The sequence below is a fragment of the Tamandua tetradactyla genome, chromosome 11 (assembly GCF_023851605.1).
Source record: "Tamandua tetradactyla isolate mTamTet1 chromosome 11, mTamTet1.pri, whole genome shotgun sequence".
Taxonomy (NCBI): Eukaryota; Metazoa; Chordata; class Mammalia; order Pilosa; family Myrmecophagidae; genus Tamandua; species Tamandua tetradactyla.
The window spans coordinates 11,342,582-11,366,239 of record NC_135337.1 but is presented as its reverse complement, the minus strand read 5'-3'; the positions used below and the strand labels follow the sequence as shown (position 1 = coordinate 11,366,239).

General features: G+C 37.5%; 1 long non-coding RNA gene across 1 annotated transcript in view; it reads left to right on the top strand.

Moving 5' to 3' along the window:
- Window positions 1–16,793, top strand: part of LOC143649878 (uncharacterized) — a 108,010-nt gene extending 91,217 nt beyond the window's left edge. The window contains exon 3 of the long non-coding RNA XR_013159219.1: window positions 16,419–16,793. This is a non-coding gene — a long non-coding RNA (uncharacterized LOC143649878). The remainder of the gene's footprint in view (window positions 1–16,418) is intronic.
- The last annotated feature ends 6,865 nt before the right edge of the window (window positions 16,794–23,658 follow it).

Here is a 23,658-nt window from a genome sequence, read left to right as displayed (position 1 = left end):
ATGATGAAAGGCAGAGCTGTGAGGGAAATTTATACCTCTAAATGCTTACATTAAAATGAAGAAAGATCTCAAATCAGAAACTTAACCCTACAATTGGAGCATCTAAAATAAGAAGAGCAAATGTAACTCAAAGTGTGCAGAAGTAAGGAAATCAAAGATCAGGGGAGAGATAAAAGAAATAAAGAATTAAAAAACAATAGAATCAACAAAACCAAAAGTTGTTTCTTTGAAAAGATCAATAAAATCAATCTTAAGCTAACTGTCAAAGAAACAGAGGAAGAGTTCACAAGTGACTAAATCAGACCTGAAAAGGGGTCATTACTATCAATCCCACAGGAAATAAAAAAGATACAATAAACAACTGTGTGCCAATGAATTAGCTAACCTAGATGAAATGGACAAATTCCCAGAAGCACGCAAACTACTTACATTAACCCAAGAAGAAATAGAAGATTTCAATAGAAGATTTCACTAATAAAGAGATTAAATCAGTAATCAAAAACCCTCAACAAAGAAAAGCCCAGGACCAGATGGCTTCATAGAAGAATTGCATGAAACATTCCAAGAATTAACACAAATCCTTAAACTCTTACAGAAAATTAAAGAAGAGGGAACACTCTAATTCATTCTACAAGGACAACAATCACCCTCATACAAAACCCAGATAAAGGTACAAGAAAAGAAAACTATAGACCAATAGCTCATGAATATAGATGCTAAAATCCTCAGCCAAATACTAGCAAGCCAAATCTGACAACATATTAAAAGAATTATACCCCATGAACAATTGTGACTTATCCCTAATATGCAAGGGTAATTAACCTAAGAAAACCAATTACTATAATACCTAAGAAAGCCAATTAATCTAATACCATATTAAAGAATAAAGGTTAAAAAAAAGGATCATCTCAATTGATTTAGAAAAGACATTAGACAATATCCAGAAAACCTTCTTTTTAAAAAAAAATTTATTCTGGTATCATATATACAACAAAACATTTCCCCCTTTGCTCATATTAAGATATATTTCATTAAATATAGTTCATATATTGCAGTTACTTGAGTTCACAATGCTGTATTACCATCACTGATAGTGAGATCAGTCATAAAAATATTTAGAAATGTTTTATAAAAAATATAAAAGGATACTATAAACAACTGTATGTCAATGAATAAGATAACTTAGATGAAATAAACAAATTTCCAGAAACACACAAACAACTTACATTAACCCAAGAAGAAATAGAAGAATAAGTGGACGGGTGTTCCATGTTCATGGATTAGAATAGTAAATATCATTAAGATGTTGATTCTATCCAAAACAATTTAAGATTCAATGCAACACCAATAAAAATTCCAACAACCTTGCTTGCAGAATTGTAAAGCCAATCATCAAATTTATATAGGTGGGCCTTGAATAGCCAAAGCCATCTTGAAAAAAGAATAAAGTTGGAAGACTCATAATTCCTGATTTTAAAACTTATTACAAAGCCACAGTAATCAAAACAACATGGTGATGGCACAATCAAAGGCATATAAACCAATGGAATTGAATTAAGAGTCCAAAAATAAACCTTATGTCTGTGAGCAACTGATCTTTGACAGGGTTGCCAAGCCCACTCAATTGGGAAAGAATGGTCTCTTCAACAAATGGTGCTAGAAAACTCAACGTCCATATGCAAAGAATGAAGGTGGATCCCTGCCTTATATAACATACAAAAATTAACTCAAAATGCCAGCCATCACCTGAATCTTCAGCAAGTTGTAATCTTTATGCTGGTGGAGGGTCTTGCCTTGATGTTGATGGTGCCCTGATCAGGTTGGTGGCTGCTGAAGGTTGGGATCATGGAAATTTCTTAAAATAAAACAGCAATAAGGTTTACCACTTCAATCATGACTCTTCCTTTCACAGAGGATTTCTCTGTAGCATGCTATACTATTTGAATGCACTTTACCCATAGTAGAACAACTTTCAAAATTGGAGTCAATCCTCTCAAATCCTGCCACTGCTTTATCAATTAAATTTATGTAATATTATAAATCCTTTGTTATCATTCCAACAATGCTTCCAGCATCATCACCAGAAGTAGATTTCATCTCAAGAAAGCACTTTCTTTGCTTATCTATAAGAACCAATTCCTTGTCTATTCACATTTTATCATGAGACTGTGGCAATTCAGTCTCATTTTCAGGCTCTAATTCTAGTTCTCTTGCTATTTCTACCACATCTGCAATAACTTCCTCCATTGAATTCCAGCTCCCATGAGGGCTGGAATCAACTTCTTCCAAACTCCTGTTAATGTTACTATGTTTACTTCCTCCTATGAATTGTAAATGCTCTTAATGGCATCTGGAATGACAAAATCTTCCCAGAGGATCTTCTTTTGACTTTGCCCAGATTCATCCAACAAATCACTATCTATGGCAGCTATAGACTTACAAAATATATTTCTTCAATTATAAGTCTTGGAAAAAAAAACTTTCCTTGATCCATGGGCTGCAGAATGGATGTTGTGTTGGTAGGTGTTCTAGTTTGCTAGCTGCCAGAATGCAATATACCAGAAACGGAATGGCTTTTAAAAAGTGGCATTTAATAAGTCGCTCATTTACAGTTCTAAGGCCTAGAAAATGTCCCAATTAAAACAAGTCTATAGAAATGTCAAATCAAAATCATCCATCCAGGGAAAGATATCTTGGTTCAAGAAGGCCGATGAAGCTCAGGGTTTCTCTCTCAAGTGAGAAGGCATATGGCAAACACAGGGCTTCTCTCTCAGCTGAAAGGGCACATGGTAAGCTCAGCATCATCTGCTAGCTTTCTCTCCTAGCTTCCGGTTTCATGATGCTCCCCAGGAGGCATTTTCCTTCTCCATCTCCAAAGGTCACTGACTCATGGACTGTGTGCTTCATGGTGCTGCAGCATTCTCTGCTCTCTCTGAATCTCCTATTCTCCAAAATGTTTCCCTTTTTATGTGACTCCAATAAACCAAACAAGACCCATGGAGACATGTCATTACCTAATCCAGTTTTTTTTTTTTTTTAACATGGGCAGGCACCAGGAATCGAACCTGGGTCCTCTGGCATGGCAGGCAGGCATTCTTGTCTGCTGAGCCATCATGGCCTGCCCCCCTAATTCAGTTTAACAACCACTCTTAACTAAATCATATCATCCAGGGAGATGATCTGACTACAGTTTCAAACATACAGTATTGAATAGTGATTATTCTATCTTTATGAAATGGGATTTTGATTAAAACATGGCTTTTCTAGGGGGCGTACATCCTTTCAAGCCAGCACAGTAGGTGTGGTAGTTTGGAATTGTGTGTATCCCAGAAAATCTCAAAGCTAAACTACTCCTGTGGCTGTAAACTTATTGTAGGTAAGACTTTTTTGATCAGGAAACTTTAGTTAAGGCATAACAAGGGCGGGTTTTAATCTTCTTAGTGGAATTCTTTATAAACAGGATGAATATAGAGAAAGGAAGAGAAAGCCATGGAAGCAAGAAGGTGAAAGCAGTGGAGCCTAGAAGAGAAAGGAAAGACCTGCAGGTGCCACCTTATGCCTTGTCATGTGGTAGAGAAATCAAGGATCACTAGCAGCCAGTTTTGATCACCTTCTTGATGACTATGAAGACATTTTTCTGAGCCTCAAAACAGTGAACTGATAAATTCCCATTGCTAGGCTACTTAATTTCATGGTCTCTGCTTTCAGCAGCCTAGAAAATGAAAACAGTAGGCCTGAAAACAGCATTCATTTCATTGTATATATCCATCATAGCTATTGGGTACCAGGTGCTTTGTCAGTGTGTGGTATATTTTGAACAGAATCTTTTTTCTGAGCAGTAGGTACCAACAATGGGCTTAAAATATCCAGCAAACCATGTTGTAAACTGATGTGCTATCATCCAGATTTTGTTGTTCCATTTATAGAGGACAGGTAGAGTAGATTTAGCATAATTCTTAAGGGTCCTAGGATTTTCAGAATTAAAAATGGGCATTGGCTTCAACTTAGTCACCAACTACATTAGCCCCTACCAAGAAAGTCAGCCTGTCTTATGAAGCCAGGTATTGACTTTTCCTCCTTAATTAGGAAAGTTCTAGTTGGCATCTTCTTTCATTAGAAGACTGTTATTTAGTGTAGCCCTCATTATCAATAACCTTAGATTTTCTGGATAACTTGTTGTAATTACTACACTAGCACTTGCTGCTTTACCTTACATTTTTATGTTATGGAGACAGCTCATGAACCATCTGTATCAGTTAGTAAGCTGCTGGAATGCAATATACCAGAACTGGAATGGCTTTTAGGAGAATTTAATAAGTTCCAAGTTTACAGTTCTAAGGAAGTGAAAGTGCTCAAATTAAGGCACCAACAGGAGGTTACCTGCACTCAAGAAAGGCCAATTGGTTTGGAATACCTCTGTCAGCTGGGTAGTCACATGACTGGCATCTACTGGTAACTTGCTCCTAGGCTCCATTGCTTTCAGTCACTGTCAATTTGGAAGTTCCTCACTTTGCTTCCCCAGGGCTGGCTTTCATCTCTTGGCTTCCCTTAGTGCTCTCCAGGTTCTGGCTTGCTTAACATCTCGTAGTGATGTCTCTTGGGCTCTAAGCATCTCCAAACATTGTATCTCTGTTCTCTGAAGCAACTGTTCTCCAAGCTACTACATCTGCTTTCTCTGTCAGCTCTGGTGCTTCTGTCATTTCTGTCATTTTTGCTGTCTCCAGAATATTTCCTCTTTTAAAAGATTCCAGTGAATCAATTAAGATCCACCTGGAATAGGTGGAGTCATATCTCCATCTAATCAAAAGATTACACCCACAATTGGGTATGCCACATCTCCATGGAGATAATCTAATAAAAAGTTTCTAACATACATCATTGAATCAGGATTAAAAGAAATGGCTGCTTCCACAAAATTGACTCAGGATTAAAACATGGCTTTTGGGGGTGCATAATACTTAGAAACTGGAACACCAACCTCTTCTAGTTTCAAGCTTTTCATAACAGCTTCTCCACCTCTCTCTGCCTTCATAAACTTGAAGAGAATTAGGGTCTTGCTCTGGACTAGACTTTGGTTTACAGGAAAGTTGTGGCTAGTTTAATCTTCTATCCAGATCACTAAAATTTTCACCATATCAGCAGTAAGGCTGTTTAACTTTTTTATTATTCATGTGTTCACTGAAGAGGCACTTTTAATTTGCTTCAAGAATGTTTGTTTTGCATTCACAATTGGCTGTTTGGCACACAATGCCTAGCTTTCAACCTAGATCTCAGCTTTTGACATGCCTTCCTCATTATGCTTAATCATTTCCAGCTTTTGATTTAAACTAAGAGATGTGGTTCTTTCTTTTACCTCAACACTTAGAGGTGATTGTAAAGCTGTTAATTAGCCTAATTTCAATGTTGTTATGTCTCAGGGAATAGGGAAAATGACAAGGAGAGAGATGAAGTACAACTGGTCAGTAGTGCAGTCAGAATACCTAAAACATTTACCAATTTAGCACATGTCTTATATAGGCACAGTTTGTGGTGCCCCAAAAACAATTACAGTAGTAACATCAAAAATCAATGATGACAGATCACTGTAAAATATATAAATAATAATGAAAAAGTTTGAAAAATTGTGAGAATTATCAGAATTTGACAGGAGACTTGAAGTGAGCATATGCTGTTAGAAAAATGCTCCAACAGAATTACTCTTTACAGATTTGCCACAAGCCATCAATTTGCAAAAAAAATGCAATATCTGTGAAGCGCAATAAAGTGAAGCCCAATAAAATGTATACTATTACCATATGAACCTGGGTAGAATTACCATATGACTTAGCAAATTTCACTTCAAGACATATACCTATCCAAAATAATTGAAAGCAGGGACTTGAGCAGATATTTGCACACTGATGTACATAGTAGTATCATTCAGAAATTGCCAAAAGATGGAAGCAGCTCACATTTCCCTCAACCAATGAATGGGTTTTAAAAATGTGGTTTATACATGCAATGGCAAGTTCAGACATTAGAAGAGTGAAATTCTGATACATGCAACAAAATGGATGAACATGGAAGACTTTGTATTGAGTGAAATAAGCCAGGCACAAAAGAACAAATATTGTATAGTCTGACTGATATGAAATAATTAGAATAAGAAACTCTGTAGAGTAAGTAACCAGAATACAGATTACCAGGGGCTTGGAGTAGGGAATGGACAGTTAATGGTTAAATTGTACAGGTTCTGTTTTGGGTAATGGAAAAGATTTGGCATTGGGAGATGGTGATGTTAGCATAACAACGTACACATAATTAAAAGCATTGAATTACACACTTGAAAGTGGTTAAAAAGAGAGATTTTAGATTGTATATATGTTACTAGAATAAAATTAAAAATAAAAAAACATAGGTCTGTATATCAAGATGAAGCCTGATGTAAACTATGGAATATGGTTAATAGTATAATTTTAATAATATTCTTTCATCAATTATAATAAATGTACCACACTAATTCAAGGTGTTAATAATATGAGAACTGTGTATTTTTTGCATGAATTTTTTATAGACCTACAACTTACTAATAAAACAACAACAAAAATCAACAATGAGAAAACAAAAAACCTAAATTTAAAACAATATGACAAAACACTTGAATAGACCCCTCATTAAATAGGAGGTAAGCAAGAACATGTAAAAAATTGGTTCAAAATTTCAACATTTTAGGAAAATACAAATTTGTGAAATGAAATACCACTATACATCTATTAGAATGGCTACTATAAATTTTATTTTAAGCTCTATTTGAATATACGTTACTTAGGGTAATTTAACTCATATGTACTTCATGTGATAACTGATATATTTGACATTACGTTTTTACATTTTGTTTTGATTTTCTATTTGTAGTGCTTTATTATTTCTTAATAAGACATTATTTTCTTTGCCTGCATTGAGTCTTTTTTCTTTTTTATCTCTATTAATTTATAAATCATACACTTTAATACCAATCTACCAGCTAGCCTTTAAATTTTAACAAGTATATTTAAATTTATAGTTTTATCAAAACCATTTAATTAATGAATTTTTATTTATAAATTGCATCTCTGCCCTTATATGAAAACACCTTTAGCATTCTTTCATTATCCTTTTACAGGTTGCCTTGTTTTGAATTTAAGCTGGATTTTTAATTTCGATCTGGGTGGAGGTCAGGTGTGACACAATGGGAGACAGAGGCTATAATGCTTGAGAAAAGATAGTGTGTTACTCAGAGGTTCCAGAGAGAATATGGTGCCATGAGGAATTGGCAGGAAGCTCAGTAGGCTCGAGTGGCTTACCTAGTTGTTGGGGAGCACACAAGGAGAACAAGAGTGACTATGGGCTTGTGCCTTTATTATGGTGGAGGGGGAGGGTAATAGGTTTCCCTTGGGAGTGAAGAATTGGTTAGTTTAAAACAAATTCAAGAAAAGGGAAAGGGGCTGGGAGTCTGAGGGTGGTGGGGTGGTTAACTTTTATCATTTGGGACCAGCTGTGAGTTTTGGTGAGGTGTGTGGGTAGTACCAATTGTGGCTGCAGATGTGGGTTTCAGCTCTTGGGGAGTTGATGCCCCAGGCTGGAAAGCTGCTTATAAAACCAGGCCAAAAGACAGTGTTGAGGAAACTGGCTCAACCAAAGTAAGATGGATGCTGAGGCAACACACAGCAATTTTTTGGTAGTTATAGCAATCCATCCCTTGATGCCGCAACATCACTCCTTCAGAGGATTGGAGCAGTTTGGGTGGCTGATATATATACTTCCAGAGGCATAGCATTATCAAGTCATCACATAAGGCACTTCAGGATCTTGGCTTTTAAAAATATCAATAAACATTAAAACCAAGAGCTAAAGACCTTTGACTAGATATTTTTCCCACCCTTCAGGAGATAGCCAGATGAAATATCAGAGCCTTTCTAGGATCTGTGGTATTTGTTGGAAAACCTTGGCTATATTGTGAAACACTTTGATCTCTTGAGCCCTCTTGTAAATTAATTTTGAACGGCTCCTCAGTTATTAATATATATGCAGCAGGAGATGCTTCTCATGGCACAGACACCCCTTTTTTGGCCAAGAGGTAATCTAAGGTTACTTGATTTTCTAAGAATTCCCGGGCTAAGGAATTTATTGTTGTATTTGCCCTTATTAGCATATAGACGGAGAGAGTTTAGGGAAAGGAACTGGAGGGCGAACATGCAGGTTGTAGGTGTGCTTTGTATGGGTATGGGTAGTCACTCATAGCAGGGTGAAAGGAGGTTTTTTTTATGTAACTGGGATCCATCAGATATAGATATTTTTTTCACCCTTAAAGGTGACCCAGACCATTCCACAGCTTGGTTTGGGAGCAATAATCTCCACTTCTTGGTGGCTTCAGCAGTGATGGAAAAGGTCCTATGTAATTAACATGGCAATGAGAGACTGGTTTATCCACCCCTTACCCCCACCCCCATGGAGCATGAGCCTGTCTATGGAATGCCACTGTTTGGTTTTGGAGCATAAGTCACAGCCTTTAGTAACTATTTGGGCTAGTGATGGGCCTAGAGGCATCACATTTTTTCTGTGTCTATTCCACCAGGGCAGAGGAGCCTCTGAGGCCTGCAGCACTACAGGCCAGATCATTGGTAAAGGAACCTTGAGGGACCTGAGTCCAGGGTTCCAGGGACCCACGGCATATGCAGTGTAGAAATGAATTTTAGGTGTTTTATGTCAGTGTACATCAGTACACCAGTATGGTGAGCTCAGCAAGTGTGGAAATGGGTAAGGCTGTGAGCTGTTACAAATGTGGAGATCCCCAAGAGGGCCTTTCTTGTATGAGAAAATTATTTTGCTTCCATTGACCTGACTCCCTTGCCAGCCTTTTGACTGCTGCTCAAGAATCACTAAAGATTTGGAGATTGGGGAACTAATGGCTGAGAGACTGCTTCTAGCTCTGCCATCTGTGCAGACTCAGACTCCATATAGCTAAATTGGGCAAGCAGTATATTTGAGGTGGGGTGGTATGCTATGGCCCTCCAGCAGGCAGCGTTATGTATAATGATAGTATTACCATCAGCGAGATACAGAGACTTTCTTACCATGTGAGGCTCCCCACTTGGTTAGAGGAGGGGGAAATGGGGATGCCATCAGCAGCATCTCAATATCCAAGAGAAGGGACTGAGCATAAAGGAAACCACATCTCTGGTAGGTACCATTTCTGTTTTACCAGTGAGGCTTCAATGGCCATGCTGAGCTCCTGCTGGAAGCTATCTCTCACCCATAGAATTATAGAAATCTGAATGCACAGACTGACTGGTTGTGGCTTTGTGAGCAACTCCCTTTTTAGCAGAGCTCAATAGGTAGAAAGGATTTGCCATTTTATTGGGGAATATTGGGCTGGGAGATGAGTTCTGGGTCTCTTTTGTTTGACTATGCAAGGAAATTCTATGCTCATTGCATCATCTCATTAATTGCTTCTCAGTGACCATTTGCCTTGATGGTACCTGCTATTAATGGGTGTGTCTTTTTTTTAAAACTATAAATATGTAAGTCACTAAGGGAAGGACTCTGAGTCTTTAGTGATATGAGCCAACTGCTTTATTTGTGTAATGAGAGTGGCAATTCATATTAAAGACTCTCAACAACTGATCTGCTGCTTTCTTCATGCCCCACTGAACAAAACCTTTACACATGGTTTGGATCGCAAATCAAGAAAAATTTTTGAGTTTTTCCACTTGGGCTCCCTTTTGGGACCCTCTTGATGTTATGCATGTTGATGGAGAGAGTTTATGGTTTCTGCTGGGGAAGATTGTGTTTCCTGCTGACCGGACTCATAGGCAACCATCTTTCTCTAGGGTGTCCCAATTAACTTTCTGTGGGTTGGAGTATGTTTTCACTAGCACAGTTGTGCTGGGATCATTAGGCATAGCCCCCAGACCACAGGACCACATCAGGCTTTGGTGTGTTGATAAGCAGCAACATTGAGTAGGGCCCATGCATTATGGGAGTCTTACATTTCTTAAGCAACTTAGAATGTCCTCTGGTGTCTTAGTAGATGCTGGCACAATATGTTCATGTTCCTTCCTCTCCCCCATGCCCTCACCACCTTTATAGTTCCTTAGTCACCTCATGCCTGGGATTAGATCTTCTATATTCCATGGGATTGGAGGACAAAGAGTGATAGTAGTGGAGAAAGCAGTAACATACAGATCACAGACCTTAGCATACCATTGCATATGGGTGTCATTGCATATGGGTGCCATTAGTCTTCCCATGGAAGTGATGCCCCTCCATCTAGATGTGGGTTTAAGCCCTGGATGCTATGATCTACAGACAGTGGTTGGAGTCTCCCTTAGCAGTATCACAGCTGCTGTAGTCCAGGTGATGGGAGACCTAGCACTCTACCTTTCTTCCCATATTCATTTAACCCTAGACACCTCACTCACAAGTCCCAGTTTGGGGCAGGGGTGTCCTCTTGAATTGCAGGTTCCTACTATCAGAACTGCAAGGGGATCTTCCTTATGTAGCCACTATTACTCAGGGTCAGTAACCAATGCCAGTTATTTTCATTTGGGGGAGCACTAAGAACCACAGAGTTTCCCTTCTTGTTGGACTTGGGTTAGCAATTTGCAGATCCTGGGAACTCAGGTCTTCAGAACCACCAAATTGGAATGAGAAGCTTAGGCAGTACCAGCAGAGGCAGTGGCACATGGCACAAAACATCATGGACTTAGCCCAGGTGGTATTATACTTCCCAAATGGTATTAGGTATCTGAGAGACCCTGTTAGTAAGTCAAAAGCATAATGCCTCATTTTTCAAGGTCATGATCAACACACCCTGCTGTGCCAATTATTTTGAACTAGTTAAATTGGATTTTAAATTTGGGTCCAGGTGGAGGTCAGGTGTGACACAATGGGAAACTGAAGTCATAATACTTTAGAAAAGATAGTGTGTCCCAGAAAGAGAGTGGTGCCATGAGGAGTTGAGGGGAAGCTCAATTGGTTCAGGTGGCAGCACACACAGCAAGAGGGACCTATGGGCCTGTGCCTTTATTGTGTTCCAAGGGTGGAGGATAGTAGGTTTCCACAAGAGTCAAGGATTGGTTACTTTAAAGCAAGTGCATGAAAATGGAAAAGGACTAAGGATCTGAGGGTGAATGGGGGGTTAACTTATATCTTGGGACCATCTGTGAGTTTTGGGTGAGGGGTGTGGGTGATGTGGGTGGTGGCTGCAGATGTAGGTTTGGGCTCTGGAGAGTTTATGCCCTAACGCTGGAAAGCTGCTTATTAACTAGACTGAAATTCAGTGATGAGGCAAGCAGCTTAGCCAAAAAGAAATGGATGCTAAGGCTCACAAAATTTTGAAAGTTATGTTTTGCTGAAAATTTTCAGATTTTTGTCTACCGTATTTTAATTTTTGTTTCTGCATTGTTTCCAATTTCTTAGGCATAATTTAAAAGAATTCCCTTAAATTACTCAGCCATATTATTGATAATTAATTATAGATTTTACTGTTCTCTTTTTTCACTAGTATTTTTTGTAGATTGCTTCACATGTTCCCCCCAGAAGAGTCTTAGTGAATTCCATACTACCCCTTCCACCCCTGCAAAAGATCCTCAAAGCTCATCCATCTTGTTCATACCACAATATATACTGCTTTTTCTCAATTTACTCTCCCTTCTTTATCCTTCAGTTGTAATATTTAATCTATTTGTACTTAATTCAATTAACAAAATAGCTGAGTCTATCATCTTATAAGTGGTCCCTTGTGCTACCACATTATAGCTACACCTACTCCCCCCTTCCATAATCCCTATCCCCTGGAAACTACTAGCTTTTCTCCATCTCTATGATTTTGTCATTTTGAGAATATGATGTAAATGGATATACAGTATGTAACATTTTGAGATTCACTTTTCTTCATTTAGTACAATGTGGTCAAAATTTTTTATCCATTTTGTCAAAATCTATTTTAGATGGCGATTTAGATAATTTACATTTAATGTAATTGTTGGTATGATGGAGATTAAGTCTAACATTTTCTGTTTTGTTTTCTCTTTGTTCTCTCTGATTTCATTTTGCTATTTTCTTTTCGTTGCTTCCTGTGGGTTACTTGACTACATTTTACAGTTCTATTTTGATTTATCAGTAGCATTTCTGAATACTCTTGCATGGTTTTTAATGGTTGCTTTAGGTATTTTATTATACACATATAACATATTACCATACACTGATGCTGACAATTTACAAGTGAATGTACAGTATTTTATTTTCTTTACATCCTTTTACTCAAATATACAATATTTTCTTTACATCCTTTTATTCTTCTGCATTTATAATGTAGTTATATTAAATACACTTTTACATTCATTGAGAACCCCATCAGACAGTGTTACAACTTCTACTCCAACCATCAAACTTAATTTAGAATACTCAAAAAGACAAGGAAAGTCTACTTTATTTATTCATATTTTTATTTGCTGTTCTTTTTTCTTTCCTATATACCAGATTTCCTTCTTTTATATATTCCTTTCTGTTTAGAGAATTTTATTTATCCATACTTTTAGGGTAGGTCTGCTGGAGCAAATTTTCTTGGTTTTACCCTATCTGATAATGTCTTGATTTCCCCTTCATTCAGGAAGGATATTTTAGCTTGATATAGAATTCTAAGTTGAGTTATTTTCTTTTAGTACTTAAAAAAACTGTTATTTCCAAATAACAAATGTGTTATTTGCCTCTTTACTGCTTTCTGCATGACTTCCATTGATACTATGCAGGGTGTCCTCATTCACCATTTAGCAGTGGTGAAATACTATCTCCTCTGATGCCACCTGGTGGAAAGGGTCACCTCATTGCTGCTGGTGAGGTTGGAAATCCAGGTTCCCCAGATGGTCTCCACTGATACCGCAGGGTGATGTCTCATTAATATCTGGAGAATATCAAAGTCCCAGCTACTCCCTCAGCTTTTCTTCACACCACCACAGTGGGGAAGGAGAGAAGTCACCTCACTACAGTAGGGTCAGAGTGAACCTCTGGGCTTGCCATTTGGCCTTTGCTGATGGTGGTAGGATGTGGCCACATATTTTGTGCAATGTTTGGTTGGATTAGAATAGCTAACACCTTATGTCTTAAGTCGGCCTTTCCAGGTCCTTTGAATAGAAAAAAGCAGGTTTTTCTCACACCTTAATATTATCTGTGACCATTGACATTACTGGGTTGATGGTTTATCCATTCCAAGATATTTGAAGCAAAAACAAAATTAAGGAAAGTCAATTTCCATGTCAGTATTCAAGTTCTGAGGTCCCTAGGTTATCTGCCTTGTATTTTACATCTTTCAGACAAATCACATACAATGCCAAGTGATTTTATCCATGTGTAGTGGGAGCAATAGGTGAAAATATATCTTCTCCACTTTTCCAGAAGAGGAAGTCTCGGTTTTTGGTAATTTTTCAGATTGTAGCAGTTTGAATATATATCCCTAGGTATGGTTTTCTTTTTATTTATTCTACTTAGGGTTTATAAATTTCTTAATTTACATTTTTATGAACTTCATTTTTATGGGAAACTATCCACAGTATTCCTTCAAATATTGCTGCTATTGTTCCCACCAACCCCTTCCATCATTTTCCAAACTCCAATAACACACATATTAGACCTCCTAACAATGTCCCACATTTTTCCCTTTTCTCTCTGTGTGCTTTCATGTCTATTGACCAGGTTACTAATCCTCCATACCATTATATCCAACGTACTATTTCACTCATCTATTAAACTCCTAATTTCAATTATATTATTTTTCTGTTTTGGAATTTCCATTTAACTCTTTCTTTTATGTATTTCATATCTCTGGTAAACTTTTCCATTTTTCATTGATTTTTTTTATTGAGATGAAATTCATATAACATAAAATTAACCATTTTCATGTGTACAATTCAGTAGTATTTATTGACAATATTGTGAAAATATCACCTCTATTTCAGAAACATTTGTCACCTCCCAATTAACCCATACTATATAGCAGTCACTTCTCATTTCCCATCCCCCTAGCACTTGACAACTACTATTTAATTTCTGTCTCTATGGATTTACCTATTCTAGATATTTCAAATAAATTAAATCATCCAATTGTTGCCCTTTATGTCTGGATTCTTTCATTTAGCATATTTCTTAGGTTCATTCATATTGTGATGTGTATCAGTACCTTATTACTTTTGATGAATGAATAATATTACATTGTATGGACATATCACATTATTTTATCCACACAGCAGTTGATGGACATTTGAACTGTTTTCATCTCCTGGCTATTGTGTATAGTGTTGATGTGAACATTTCTATATAAATATTTGCTTGATTACCTGTTTTGAAGTATTTGAGTATATACTTAGAAATGGAATTGCTAGATTATAAGGTAATTCTGCATTTAATTTTTGAGCAACTACCAAACTGTTTTCCAAAGTGGCTGCAACACTTTTTATTCCCAATAGCAATGTATGAGTATTACAATTATTCCTCATCCTCAACAGCACTTGTGATATTCTGTTTTTCAAAATATTATTATTATGTATTATTATGCATTGGTAGGTGTGAAGTCCTATCTTATTGTGGTTTTCATTTGCATTTCCCTAATGGCAATGATATTGAGCATCTTTTCATGTGCTTGTTGGCTACTTGTATAACTTTTTGTAGAAATGTCTTTTCAAATTCTTGTCTTTTTATTTTTGGTTGTAAGGGTTTAAATATTCTAGCTATGAGTCCATTCTCAGACATGTAATTTGCAAATGTTTCCTCCCATTCTGTTAGTTGTATTTTCACTTTGATGCACAAACGTTTTTATTTTGATGGAGTCCAATTTATGTATTTTTAATTTTGTTGCTTTACTTTTGTTGTCATATCTAAGAATCCATTGCCAAGTTTAAGGTTAGAAAAATTTCCTTGTAGGTTTTTTATTAAGAGTTATATCAGGGCGGGCCGCGGTGGCTCAGCGGGCAAGAGTGCTTGCCTGCTATGCCGGAGGACCCCGGTTCGATTCCCGGCCCCAGCCCATGTAAGAAACAAACAAACAAACAAAATATAATAAAACAAGAAAATGTTTAAAGATGTCTCCCTTTCTTCCTCCCTTCCTTCCTTCCATTCTTCCTTCCTTCTCTCTGTCTTTCCTTCCCTTCCTCCCTCTCTCTTTAAAAAAAAAAAAAAAGAGTTATATCATTTTAGTGCTTCCACTTAATTCTGTGAGTTAATACTCATATATGGAATGAGGTAGAGTTCCAGGTTCATTCATTTACATGTGAATATCCATTTGTCCAAGCACGACTTAAAAAAATTTTATTGAGATATCATCACACACATACACTCTATCCAAAGTATACAATCAGTGACTCACAACATCATCACATAGTTTTGCATTCATCACCATGGTCATTTTTAGAACAATTGGATCACTCCAGGAAAAAAAATAACAAGAAAGAAGAAAAACATTATGCATCCCATACCCCTTACCCTTCCCTCTCATTGACCACTAGTATTGCAATCTCCCCAAATTTGTACCCCTTAACCCCTCTTATTAGTTATTTATTTTCCCAGATAGAGACGTTTAATATTTTCCCCTTTCTCTCCAGTCCTCCAAGGTGGCTTTGCAAATACATTTTATTCTAGCCTAAAGTTCAAAGAACAACATTTTCCCCCCCTTACCCTCCCCCTTTATTTATTCTTTTTTGTGTGTCCTTATTTAACTCATCTTTCTGTACTCTGGATAAAGGGAGCATTAGATACAAGGTTTCCAGAATCAAGTGATCACATTGTAAAATATATATAGTTATACAATCATCTTTACAAGTCAAGGCTACTGGAATGCATCAAAAGTTTCAGATATTTTCCTCGACCAATCCAATACCACAAACTAAAAAAGGGATATCTATATAATACATAAAAATAACTTTCAGGATAAACCCTCAACTCTGAAATCTCTCAGTCACTGAAATTTTATTTTGTCTCATTTCTCTCTTCCCCCTTTTGATCAAGAAGGCTTTCTCAATCCCATGATGCTGGGTCCAGGCACATCCCTGGGAGTCATGCCCCACATTGACAGGGAGCTTTATGTCCCTAGGAGTCATGTCCCATGCAGGGGGGAGGGCAGTGATTTCACCTGCCAAGTTGACTTAGGGAGAGAGGCCACTTCTGAGCAACCAAAGAGGATCCCTGGGGGTGACCCTTAGGCATAATTATCAGTAGGCTTTCTTCCCAGTCCCCCTGGGACTTCTTCCACTAAGTATCCCATACCCCTCCTCTATATCCCTGACTTGTTGACATATACTTTTCACATAATGCCTTTGTTACAGTCAATGGAAACATATTACAATGTTACTGTTGACTATAGACCCTAGCTTGCATTGACTGTATTTTTTCCTGTAACCTCTCTTTTGCAGGAATAAGCATCATAGAGACAAGCCCCAAGATGGAGGGCTCAACCAATTGAATTGGTTGTCTTCACTGCTTGCCAGGATATCAGGAATTCCCTAGATGAGGAAGTTGAATATTTCCTCCTTTCTTCCCAGTCTCCCAAGGGGATTTTGCAAGTACTTTTTTATTCTTTGCCCAAATTACTCTGGGATGTATCAAGACATCACACTAGCGGACTTCCTGGAAGATGGCGGCTTAGTAAGACGCGCGGATCTTAGTTTCTTCTCCAGGACACCTACTAGGGGAGTAGAAACGATACAGAAAGCGCCCAAAGCCACAACAGAGATAAAAAAGACAACGTACCCCATCCTGGAACGGCTGGCTGGCTGAGAGAAGCAGCTCGGGTGAGATCGCCGAGGCGCGCGGGCCTTACCGGGCGGGGTGGCAAGCGGCTAGAGTTACTCCCTTCCCCCTTCCCGGGCCGGCTGGGAGAATTGGAGAGGGGGTCCCCTGAAACCAAGGCGGCTGGCGCCCACACCACGCGCAGCCCCCGGACCAACTGAGAGAATTGGATCGGAAACCCCCAGGCCGTGGAGAACGGTGACGGGTGCAGGAGGCCCCTTCCAAACCCGTGACTCCCGGGGAACGTGCACTCTCTCGGGCGGGCGCCCTCCCGCCACGCTTGTTGCCCAGGGCCGACTAGGAAATTCGGACGGGCTCTTTCCCTGGCTGCGGCGACCAGCAACCCTCCCTGCGTTCGGACCCCGGGCCGGCTCAAGCCGCTTCGGCTAGCGAACCCCCAGGATGGCGAGAGTTTTCCAAAGTTTAAGGTCCCACAGCACCTTTTACTGGTGGGACCCGCAGACAAACGTGTGCCACGAGCGCCACCTACTGGGCAGGATAAGAAAAACAGAACCCAGAGATTTCACAGAAAAATCTTCCAAACTTTTGGATCCAATACCCAGGGAAATCTGTCTAAATGCGCAGACGCCAACAGAAGATAATGGATCACGCTCAAATAATTGAAAATATGGCCCAGTCAAAGGAACAAACCAACAGTTCAAATGAGATACAGGAGCTGAGACAACTAATGCTAAATATACGAACAGAAATGGAAAACCTCTTCAAAAACGAAATCGATAAATTGAGGGAGGACATGAAGAAGACATGGGCTGAACATAAAGAAGAAATAGAAAAACTGAAAAAGCAAATCACAGAACTTATGGAAGTGAAGGACAAAGTAGAAAAGATAGAAAAAGCAATGGATACCTACAATGATAGATTCAAAGAGACAGAAGATAGAATTAGTGATTTGGAGGATGGAACATCTGAATTCCAAAAAGAAACAGAAACTATCAGGAAAAGAATGGAAAAATTTGAACAGGGTATCAGGGAACTCAAGGACAATATGAACCGCACAAATATACGTGTTGTGGGTGTCCCAGAAGGAGAAGAGAAGGGAAAAGGAGGAGAAAAACTAATGGAAGAAATTTTCACTGAAAATTTCCCAACTCTTATGAAAGACCTAAAATTACAGATCCAAGAAGTGCAGCGCACCCCAAAGAGATTAGACCCAAATAGGCATTCTCCAAGACACTTACTAGTTAGAATGTCAGAGGTCAAAGAGAAAGAGAGGATCTTGAAAGCAGCAAGAGAAAAACAATCCATCACATACAAGGGAAACCCAATAAGACTATGTGTAGATTTCTCAGCAGAAACCATGGAGGCTAGAAGACAGTGGGATGATATATTTAAATTACTAAAAGAGAAAAACTGCCAACCAAGACTCCTATATCCAGCAAAATTGTCCTTCAAAAATGAGGGAGAAATTAAAACATTCTCAGACAAAAAGTCACTAAGAGAATTTGTGACCAAGAGACCAGCTCTGCAAGAAATATTAAAGGGAGCACTAGAGTCAGAACCAAAAAGACAGAAGAGACAGGTATGGAGAAGAGTGTAGAAAGAAGGAAAGTCAGATATGATATATATATAATACAAAAGGCAAAATGGCAGAGGAAAATATTATCCAAACAGTAATAACACTAAATGTTAATGGACTGAATTCCCCAATCAAAAGACATAGATTGGCAGAATGGATTAAAAAACAGGATCCTTCTATATGCTGTATACAGGAAACACATCTTAGACCCAAAGATAAACATAAGTTGAAAGTGAAAGGTTGGGAAAAGATACTTCATGCAAATAACAACCAGAAAATAGCAGGAGTGGCTATACTAATATCCAACAAGTTAGACTTCAAATGTAAAACAGTTAAAAGAGACAAAGAATGACACTATCTACTAATAAAAGGAACAATTAAACAAGAAGACATAACAATCATAAATATTTATGCACCAAACCAGAATGCCCCAAAATACGTGAGGAATACACTGCAAACACTGAAAAGGGAAATAGACACAAATACCATAATAGTTGGAGACTTCAATTCCCCACTCTCATCAATGGACAGAACATCTAGACAGAGGATCAATAAAGAAATAGAGAATCTGAGTATTACTATAAATGAGCTAGACTTAACAGACATTTATAGGACATTACATCCCACAACAGCAGGATACACCTTTTTCTCAAGTGCTCATGGATCATTCTCAAAGATAGACCATATGCTGGGTCACAAAGCAAGTCTTAACAAATTTAAAAAGATTGAAATCATACACAACACTTTCTCGGATCATAAAGGAATGAAGTGGGAAATCAATAATAGGCAGAATGCCAGAAAATTCACAAATACCTGGAGGCTCAACAACACACTCTTAAACAACGAGTGGGTCAAAGAAGAAATTGCAGGAGAAATTAGTAAATACCTCGAGGCAAATGAAAATGAAAACACAACATATCAAAACTTATGGGATGCAGCAAAGGCAGTGCTAAGAGGGAAATTTATTGCCCTAAATGCCTATATCAGAAAAGAAGAAAAGGCAAAAATGCAGGAATTAACTGTTCAATTGGAATAACTGGAGAAAGAACAGCAAACTAATCCCAAAGCAAGCAAAAGGAAAGAAATAACAAAGATCAGAGCAGAAATAAATGAAATTGAAAATATGAAAACAGTAGAGAAAATCAATAAGACCAGAAGTTGGTTCTATGAGAAAATCAATAAGATTGATGGGCCCCTATCAAGATTGACAAAAAGAAGAAGAGAGAGGATGCAAATAAATAAGATCAGAAATGGAAGAGGAAACATAACTACTGACCTCACAGAAATAAAGGAGGTAATAACAGGATACTATGAACAACTTTATGCTAATAAATACAACAATTTAGAGGAAATGGACGGGTTCCTGGAAAGACATGAACAACCAACTTTGACTCAAGAACACATAGATGACCTCAACAAACCAATCACAAGTAAAGAAATTAAATTAGTCATTCAAAAGCTTCCTAAAAAGAAAAGTCCAGGACCAGATGGCTTCACATGTGAATTCTACCAAACGTTCCAGAAAGAATTAGTACCAATTTTCCTCAAACTCTTCAAAAAAATCGAAGTGGAGGGAAAACTGCCTAATTCATTCTATGAAGCCAACATCACCCTCATACCAAAACCAGGCAAAGATATTACAAAAAAAGAAAACTACAGACCAATCTCTCTAATGAATACAGATGCAAAAATCCTCAATAAAATTCTAGCAAATCGTATCCAACAACACGTTAAAAGAATTATACATCATGACCAAGTAGGATTCATCCCAGGTATGCAAGGATGGTTCAACATAAGAAAATCAATTAATGTAATACACCATATCAACAAATCAAAGCAGAAAAATCACATGATCATCTCAATTGATGCAGAGAAGGCATTTGACAAGATTCAACATCCTTTCCTGTTGAAAACACTTCAAAAGATAGGAATACAAGGGAACTTCCTTAAAATGATAGAGGGAATATATGAAAAACCCACAGCTAATATCATCCTCAATGGGGAAAAATTGAAAACTTCTCCCCTAAGATCAGGAACAAGACAAGGATGTCCACTATCACCACTATTATTCAACATTGTGTTGGAGGTTCTAGCCAGAGCAATTAGACAAGAAAAAGAAATACAAGGCATCAAAATTGGAAAGGAAGAAGTAAAACTATCACTGTTTGCAGACGATATGATACTATACGTCGAAAACCCGGAAAAATCCACAACAAAACTACTAGAGCTAATAAATGAGTACAGCAAAGTAGCAGGTTACAAGATCAACATTCAAAAATCTGTAGCATTTCTATACACTAGTAATGAACAAGCTGAGGGGGAAATCAAGAAACGAATCCCATTTACAATTGCAACTAAAAGAATAAAATACCTAGGAATAAATTTAACTAAAGAGACAAAAAACCTATATAAAGAAAACTACAAAAAACTGCTAAAAGAAATCACAGAAGACCTAAATAGATGGAAGGGCATACCGTGTTCATGGATTGGAAGACTAAATATAGTTAAGATGTCAATCCTACCTAAATTGATTTACAGATTCAATGCAATACCAATCAAAATCCCAACAACTTATTTTTCAGAAATAGAAAAACCAATAAGCAAATTTATCTGGAAGGGCAGGGTGCCCCGAATTGCTAAAAACATCTTGAGGAAAAAAAATGAAGCTGGAGGTCTCGCGCTGCCTGACTTTAAGGCATATTATGAAGCCACAGTGGTCAAAACAGCATGGTATTGGCATAAAGATAGATATATCGACCAATGGAATCGAATAGAGTGCTCAGATATAGACCCTCTCATCTATGGACATTTGATCTTTGATAAGGCAGTCAAGCCAACTCACCTGGGACAGAGCAGTCTCTTCAATAAATGGTGCCTAGAGAACTGGATATCCATATGCAAAAGAATGAAAGAAGACCCATCTCTCACACCCTATACAAAAGTTAACTCAAAATGGATCAAAGATCTAAACATTAGGTTTAAGACCATAAAACAGTTAGAGGAAAATGTTGGGAGATATCTTATGGATCTTACAACTGGAGGCGGTTTTATGGACCTTAAACCTAAAGCAAGAGCACTGAAGAAGGAAATAAATAAATGGGAACTCCTCAAAATTAAACACTTTTGTGCATCAAAGAACTTCATCAAGAAAGTAGAAAGACAGCCTACACAATGGGAGACAATATTTGGAAATGACATATCAGATAAAGGTCTAGTATCCAGAATTTATAAAGAGATTGTTCATCTCAACAACAAAAAGACAGCCAACCCAATTACAAAATGGGAAAAAGACTTGAACAGACACCTCTCAGAAGAGGAAATACGGATGGCCAAGAGGCACATGAAGAGATGCTCAATGTCCCTGGCCATTAGAGAAATGCAAATCAAAACCACAATGAGATATCATCTCACACCTACCAGAATGGCCATTATCAACAAAACAGAAAATGACAAGTGCTGGAGAGGATGCGGAGAAAGAGGCACACTTATCCACTGTTGGTGGGAATGTCAAAGGGTGCAACCACTGTGGAAGGCAGTTTGGCGGTTCCTCAAAAAGCTGAATATAGAATTGCCATACGACCCAGCAATACCATTGCTAGGTATCTACTCAAAGGACTTAAGGGCAAAGACACAAACGGACATTTGCACACCAATGTTTATAGCAGCGTTATTTACAATTGCAAAGAGATGGAAACATCCAAAATCTCCATCAACAGAAGAGTGACTAAACAAACTGTGGTATATACATACGATGGAATATTATGCAGCTTTAAGACAAGATAAACTTATGAACCATGTAATAACATGGACGGACCTAGAGAATATTATGCTGAGTGACTCCAGCCAAAAACTAAAGGACAAATACTGTATGGTCCCACTGATGTGAACGGACATTCGAGAATAAACTTGAAATATGTCATTGGTAACAGAGTTCAGCAGGAGTTAGAAACAGGGTAAGACAATGGGTAATTGAAGCTGAAGGGATACAGACTGTGCAACAGGACTAGATACAAAAACTCAAAAATGGACAGCACAATAATACCTAATTGTAAAGTAATCATGTTAAAACACTGAATGAAGCTGCATCTGAGCTATAGGTTTTTGTTTTGTTTTGTTTTGTTTTGTTTTGATTTTACTATTATTACTTTTATTTTTTTCTCTATATTAACATTCTATATCTTTTTTGGTTATGTTGCTAGTTCTTCTAAACCAATGCAAATGTACTAAGAAATGATGATCATGCATCTATGTGATGATGTTAAGAATTAATGATTGCATATGTAGAATGGTATGATCTCTAAATGTTGGGTTAATTTCTTTTTTTCCGTTAATTAAAAAAAAAAGAGAAGGGATAATTGGAGCTGAAGGGATACAGACTGTACAACGGGACTGGATATAAAAACTCAGAAATGGACAGCACAATACTACCCAATTGTAATGCAATTATGTTAAAACACTGAATGAAGCTGCATGTGAGGTATAGGTTTTTTGTTTTTGTTTTTTTTGTTTTTTTTTCTTTCTATTATTGTTTTAATTCTTATTCTGTTGTCTTTTTATTTCTTTTTCTAAATCGATGCAAATGTACTAAGAAATGATGAATATGCAACTATGTGATGTTATTAAGAATTACTGATTGTACATGTAGATTGGAATGATTTCTAATTGTTTTGTTAATTCTTTTTTTAATTAATAAAAAAAAAAAAAGACATCACACTAGCCTGTACAAAACAATAAGATCCCCTGCCCTATTCAAGAGTCCATGTAATTGTGGTGTTCGAGCAGACTGAACGTAGAAGATAAATTAGAAAATGCGCTATCCAAAACATAAATTTTGCATCAAATAAATATCTCTTCCTTTAGTCTTACACAGAAGTTCAAGTTTTAAAACATGGATCACATTATCCTTTAACCTGTATCCTGATTTATATTCATTCTATCCAGATAAATGTCATTCATATATCTAGTTGAAGTTGGATCACTTTTTCAGATTTTTGAACATTTGTTGTGTGGGGTAGTGCTGACTTTCATAGCTTCAGAGCTCTAATTCTGAGTCTCAGGTGTCACATATATACCCAAAGTTTTAGGGAATGACCAGGTTATACACAAATAGCTCAATATCTCAGAATTTAGAAATAGCAGTTACAACTCCAGAACGGATGTGACTGTTGTGGCAGCTTACAATCTAGAAGCCTTTATAATAGGCCCCAACCTGATAACCCATGCTCTTAACTTCAGCTCTCTGAGTTTGCATATTATAGTTAGTCCATACAAGTGAGGTGTGATAATATTTGTCTTTTTGTTTTTAACATTTCATTCAATATCCTGTC